This window comes from Panthera onca, chromosome E2, assembly GCF_046562875.1.
Source record: "Panthera onca isolate mPanOnc1 chromosome E2, mPanOnc1 haplotype 2, whole genome shotgun sequence".
NCBI classification, from domain to species: Eukaryota; Metazoa; Chordata; class Mammalia; order Carnivora; family Felidae; genus Panthera; species Panthera onca.
In genome coordinates this window covers 4925259-4932262 of record NC_138353.1, presented here as the reverse complement: position 1 = coordinate 4932262, position 7004 = coordinate 4925259, and positions in this window count along the sequence as shown.

The window sequence follows — 7004 nt, the reverse complement described above, 5'->3', positions numbered from 1 at the left end:
TTGCATTCTAAAAATAAGATACCTACTGAAGGTTTATCCAATCTATGTCCTTCCTTTGCTTCCACATTATCTCTAGACAAACCTTATCACTGTCTCCTACAGAAGGAACATGCCTAACCATTTGAATGGACAAATTTACTGGTCCAATGAATTCTTGAAAATTTGAATGTACATCAGTTCATTATTTAACACCACACAGTATCACCTTTTATTTTTATCACTTTTCTCACATGGTATGAATATCTTGCCCACTTGCATTGTGGGCATAAGAGTCAGGGTGACATCTTTACTTGCCCCTCTTGGCTCACTTTTCAACATGCGCATTATAAGACTTCATGGTTAGTAGCGGCTCCCCCGAGCGCATGCGCAGATAAGAGTTTTCTCCTCAAGTGCTGCACATGCTCACAGAGGACACCACACATCTCAGGGCCAAAGGCTTCAGTCATGTGCTCCTACCTTAACCTGCCCAGATTTTCAGAGTACCAGCCCTGAATCTTAGCTCAACCACCCACACACCTGAGTTCACAGTTCAGGCAAGTTGGAACCAGGCCTCTCTCAGACCAATGTTATCACACCCAGAGTTTTTTGAATTGTTTATTATTATTATTTTTTAATATGAAATTTATTGTCAAATTGGTTTCCATACAACATCCAGTGCTCATCCCAAAAGGTGCCCTCCTCAATACCCATCACCCACCCTCCCCTTCCTCCTACCCCCACCAACCCTCAGTTTGTTCTCAGTTTTTAAGAGTTTCTTATGCTTTGGCTTCCTCCCTCTCTAACCTCTTTTTTTTTTCTCTTCCCCTCCCCCATGGACTTCTGTTAAGTTTCTCAGCATCCACATAAGAGTGAAAACATATGGTATCTGTCTTTCTCTGTATGACTTATTTCACTTAGCATAACACTCTCCAGTTCCATCCACGTTGCTACAAAAGGCCATATTTCATTCTTTCTCATTGCCACGTAGTATTCCATTGAGTATATAAACCACAATTTATCCATTCATCAGTTGCTGGACATTTAGGCTCTTTCCATAATTTGGCTATTGTTGAGAGTGCTGCTATAAACATTGGGGTACAAGTGCCCCTATGCATCAGCACTCCTGTATCCCTTGGGTAAATTCCTAGTAGTGCTATTGCTGGGTCATAGGGTAGGTCTATTTTTAATTTTTTGAGGAAACTACACACTGTTTTCCAGAGCGGCTGCACCAGTTTGCATTCCCACCAAGAGTGCAAGAGGGTTCCCGTTTCTCCACATCCTCTCCAGCATTTATAGTCTCCTGATTTGTTCATTTTAGTCACTCTGACTGTGTGAGGTGATATCTGAGTGTGGTTTTGATTTGTAGTTCCCTGATGAGGAGCGACGTTGAGCATCTTTTCATTCATACCTAGAGTTTTTAATGCTCTCTCCCATTTCTACCTTTCCTAGTACCAAACTTCAGACATGCACATAAGCAGAATGCAAGTGAACCCACTGCCCTATACCCCAACTAGGGACCTGAGTCTGACACCGTCCACAATGCAGGGGACCCTGAGCAGACAGGGAACAGGAACTAGTCATTCAGGATCACCCTGTGTAATATAAACACATAAGACACCCATCAATTCCACCTCCAGCAGACCTTCTGATGCTCCTGCCCCCAGCCCCAGTTCCTGTTTCATACTTCGGGGCTAACATTCTGGGCACAGAGCTCAGCTATCCCAGAATTTGCATCAGGAATAGTCCCTTTGCCTAAATGGGGCCTGCAGAGCCTAACAGAGAATTATCCCTTCAGATTTTGTCGAAAATGACCTCTTAGACCACGAAATTGCCCTCCACAGCTCCACTGCCAGTCCCTGATCCTCCCTTCTCAGACAGCTCAGAGAACAGAGTTCCTAGCAGCTTCACCTCCTGGGTGACCCAAGTTGGCATTCATACTTCACTGACACTCAGACTCAGACTCAGATAAAGGAGAGCAAAGGACTTATAATTTGGGAAGTCACTTTCACCTTTCTGGTTCAAATAGTGCCTCCAAGGTAACACATAGCATCCCACCTTCCATTCCTGGGATGTCCATTGACTTTCCACCCATTAAAATTAACCAAATACATAAGTGCAGATGATTGACTCGTTAAATTTCCCTCAGAGCTTCTAATCCACCTTCTTTCTGTCTCCCATTCTGCTCTCTATATTTGTGCCTCCACACCCAACATCATTTTTTAAATTACTGATAATGAAAAACAAGAGAAGGAATGTTTGCTCCCAGGAAGGCTCACCCAATATTTAAATCCTCCTAGAAAAAAATGAACATATGGTATCTAATTCCCAGGGTTTTAGAAAGATTAAATTGCATAATGTGACAATCCCAGCCCAGCATCCTGGACACAGTGAATTCTCATACACTTGGAGCCTATAGTAGATACCCAATAAACATTCCTTTCATAAATGTGTACATATTATTTAGTCCATACAGCCTTGCTCAGACACCACAGCCTTATCTAGTCCCTTCTCAGCTTGCGGGAGATGAGCAGAGAATGTCATCTTTCCAGAAGCTGTTAGTAATTTCCACTGGCAGCAGCAGTATTTGTGTTGAGATAGGATGATGGTTGGGCATAAGACAGTCAAGTGTGCTCTTCTGTTTTCTCTTGCTTTGTGCTACTGGAGATGAAGTCTGGGGAGAGCAATCTTACTGGTTGTTAAAAATACAAATTAATGAGCTTCATCCAGACCTAGGGAGTCATGATATCTGAGAGGAGGGCCCTAGAATCCGTTCTTAGTAGGAAACTACAGTGATTTCTGTGTACATGAAAGCTTTCTGTGATTTACATGAAAGCTTTCTAATCCACCTTCTTTCTGTCTCCCATTCTGCTCTCTATATTTGTGCCTCCACACACTACAGTGATTTCTGTGTACATGAAAGCTTTGCAAGCAATGTTTAGAAAAGCTGTTTTTAGCCTTGGCTTCATATTGGGATCCCCTGTATAGTTTTTAGAACTACCATCTCCAGTGTCTGAACCCCAGAGATTCTGTCACTTGTTGATAGAGTCTTGCATCAAGTAGGTCTTAATGAAATGGCTCAACTTATTCCACTGTGAGGCCAATGTAAACACAGAGGGTCCCAGGTTCACTTCTGAAGATGAAGTACAAGGTCTGGTCAATGGGGAAGCCTCCATGGAGAGGCCTTCTCTGTGTTACATTTGATAGGGGAGGGTCAGTCTACCCCACATCCCTGATATGGTACTAGAACTTGTGTGTGTCTCCCGAAGATAAGTGCACCCCAAAATGGGAGAGGACTAAATCACATTGGTACCCCCACTTAGAAACTCCCTATATGTAACGTTTTTCACATGTCCCCATAGCAAACAGATCACACACCCTCACTGGCCACGGGGTGGCTTTTGAATTTTACTGTGGATGCCAGGGAAGCCACTGGAACAGAACATAAGTCCTTAGAGGATGTAGGAGCATGGGAAGAGTGAGACAGGGAGATGTCCTTCTGTGACCACCAGAGAAATAAACCTAGGCTTCCAATATCAGTCCATTCAAGCAGAGCTTCCCAAAGTACATTTTAAGGTTGGGTTTTCTCCTTTGACTTTTGGCCCTCACCTGTGCCACCTGCTTCATTCATTCCCACCTACCTGGGTGTGTGGTACTGTCTTCTTTCTTTTCATGTGCCAGGGCTCTTAACTTCCCCAAAGAAGGTGACTAGATCAAGTCTAGAGACAGCAAGACCTGTTTATAAGCAAAAGAAAGAGACTCTTGCTGGAGAATCTTCTATTTCAAATCCAGCACTATGGTAAGTAGAGAAGAGATGACATTACAGAAGGATATAGAAAATTATTTCTCCAAATGCTGTTTGGAGTCCCCTTTATGTAACCTCTTCCTCTCATTCTCTCCACAATCCTGAATTCAACAATTTATGCATTTGCTGTAGTCTAAAAATTCCTGTGTGGTGGGGATCACGACTCTTCATCTGTTTTTCTAATGGCCAGAATCCATGAAACAATCAGTTTCTATCTATTTGCATCTCTATACTTGCTTAGTGTCCTTTAACATGCAAAAGGAATTGGAATGAGTCCCACATGGGTACCACAAAGGATTTTCCTCCTATGGAGAAAGAAGACCCTAGATGACTCCTTTTTCTCTGAGATGAAAGCAGATTCATATTCTGTTGTCAGTCTAACTGCAGTCTATGTAGGACATTCCCAAATATTCCAAAGAGTCCCTGGTTCTGAAGATAGTGTCCCTAGTGAGACTAACCTGATGACCCCTTAGGGATCCAGGTCCAGAACCTTAGGCTGAGTCTGGGCCATCAGGTAGAACAGAAACCTGTCCTGATGGAGCAGTATCCCTGATGCAGGTGTGATGTTTCCTGTCCCTGAAAAGGACTCTCTGGAGTAAGAAGCTTCTACTTCAGTTAACACAGGTTACAGATAGCTGTAGTTGTGGTCATAATTCTAGATATTTTGTGGTCTTAACCTTGCAGTGTTAAAGATCTCTTCTTCTCAGGTTGCATTAAGGTCAGACCTTGTGACAGGTTTTAATGCCTATGCTTGATGCCACTTAGAGATTCTGTAGTGACCGTTAGGAGTGCCAGTTACTTGAATGACCATCAAACATGGTAACCATCTTTGTGGAACTGTCTTCGAAACCTCACACCCAGGTAAATTTTAAGCAAATATAATATCTTATAGTGAAAGATACACATTCAAAGATAATTTGAATATCCCTGCATTTTTTCAGGAAAAACTATTTCATTCCTGATTGAACTTTGACCTTATCTACTGGGAAATTAATACAACATAATTTTATGAATAATTATAAAATAATTCATTGTATGGCTATAATTCATTAGTTATTGCTAGAATAGATTCTCTATGTTAGTCACAATTTTACCTACAATGTGAATGCCTTATAATTCTACATACACTCTGAGACATGAATATATAAGTGACTGACATGGAGAAAAACCGACATTAAGTTTTTTTCATAAGATGAGGAAGTTTTATAATTCCTCCAGTATATAGAGAAGAACCTAGATACACACAGTGGTCATCATTCAAGAGAAATTGGTCTGTGTTTCTCCTTTTTAGTGAGATTTTAGTCCGGTTTTGGAATCAAGGTAATGCTGGCCTTGTACAATGAGTTTGGAAGCTTTCCTTCCTCCCTTCCTTCCTTTTTTTTTTTTTTTTTTTTTTTTTTTTAACAACTTCAAAATAATAAGTGTTAACTCTTCTTTAAATATTTGGTATATCCCCTGGAAATCCATCTGGTCCAGGACTCTTGATTATTGGGAAAGTTTTGATCACTGATTCAATTTTTTCTACTGGTTATGGGTCTGTTCAAATTTTCTATTTCTTCCTGTTTCAGTTTTGGTAGTTTATATGTTTCTAGGAATTTGTCTATTTCTTCCAGATTGCCCAATTTGTTGGCATATAATTGATTATAATATTCTCTTATTATTATTTGTATCTCTGTGGTGTTGGTTGTGATCTCTCCTCTTTCACTCATTATTTTATTTACGTGGACCCTTTCCTTTTTCTTACTGATCAATCTGGCTAGGGGTTATCGATTTTGTTAATTTGTTCAAAGAACCAGCTCCCGGTTTCATTGATCCATTTTACTATTTTTTTAAAATTTTGATATCATTGGTTTCTTCTCTAATCTTTAGTATTTCACTTCTTCTGCTGTTTTTGGGCTTTATGTGCTTTTTTTTTTTCTTTTTTTAGCTCCTTGAGGTGTAAAGTTATATTGTGTACTTGAAACCTTTCTTCCTTCTTTAGTAAGTCCTGGATTGCTATGTACTTCCCTCTTATGATCACCTGTGCTGAATCCCAGAGTTTTGGGAATGGACTGTTGTGTTTTCATTTTCATTGGCTTCTATGTACTTTTAAATTTCCTCTTTAATTTCTTGGTTAACCCATTCATTCTTTAGTAGGATGTTCTTTAATCTCCAAGTATTCATGGTTCTTCCACATTTTTTTCTTATGTTGATTTTGAGTTTCATAGGGTTGTGGTCTGAAAATATGCATGGTATGATCTTGATATTTTTGTACTTGTTGAGGGTTGATTTGCAACCCAGTATGTGATCTCTTCTGGAGAATGTTCCATGTGCACTCAAGAAGAATGTGTATTCTGCTGCTTTAGGATGAAATGTTCTAAATTTATCTGTTAAGCACATCCAGTCCAGTGTGTCATTCAAAGCCATTGTTACCTTGCTGATTTTCTGCTTAGATGATCTGCCCACTGATGTAAGTGGGGTGTTGAAGTCCCCTACTATTATGGTATTACTTGTGATTAATTGATTTATATATTTGGGTGTTTCACATTTGGGGGTGTAAATATTTATAATTGTTAGACCTTCTTGGTGGATAGACCCCATAATTATGATATAATTCCCTTCTTCATCTCTTGTTACAGTCTTTATTTTAACATCTAATTGGTCTGATATAAGTTTGGCTACTCCAGCTTTCTTTTGATGACCATTAGCATTATAGATGGTTCTCCACTCCCTTACTTTCAATCTGCAGGTGTCTTTAGGTCTAAAATGAGTCTCTTTTAGGCAGAATATATGGTCTTGTTTTCTCATCCATTTTGATACCCTATGACTTTTGATTGGAGCACTTAGTCCATTGACATTTAGAGTGAGTACTGAAAGCTATGAATTTAGTGTCATTGTGTTGCCTAAAGAGTTGGTGTTTCTGGTGATATTCTCTGGTCCTTTCTAGTCTTTGTTGGCCTTTTTTGTTTTGTTTTGTCTTTTCTCTACTCAAAGAATCCCCCTTAAAATTTTTTGCAGGGCTGGTTTAGTGGTCACAAACTTCTTTAGTTTTTGTTTGTCTGGGAGGTCATCACTTAAGAGAATAAAGGGACTGGCAGTTGAGAAACATGCATTGATAAAGGCCTGGATGTTCACTTCCCTCCACATAGTCTAATGAAAAAGAAGAAAAAATTACAATGGTGGAAGAGATGGTATGAAAAGTTACAAAAGTGCTCCTCGGGACAAGAATCCTTGGTGTAGCTGT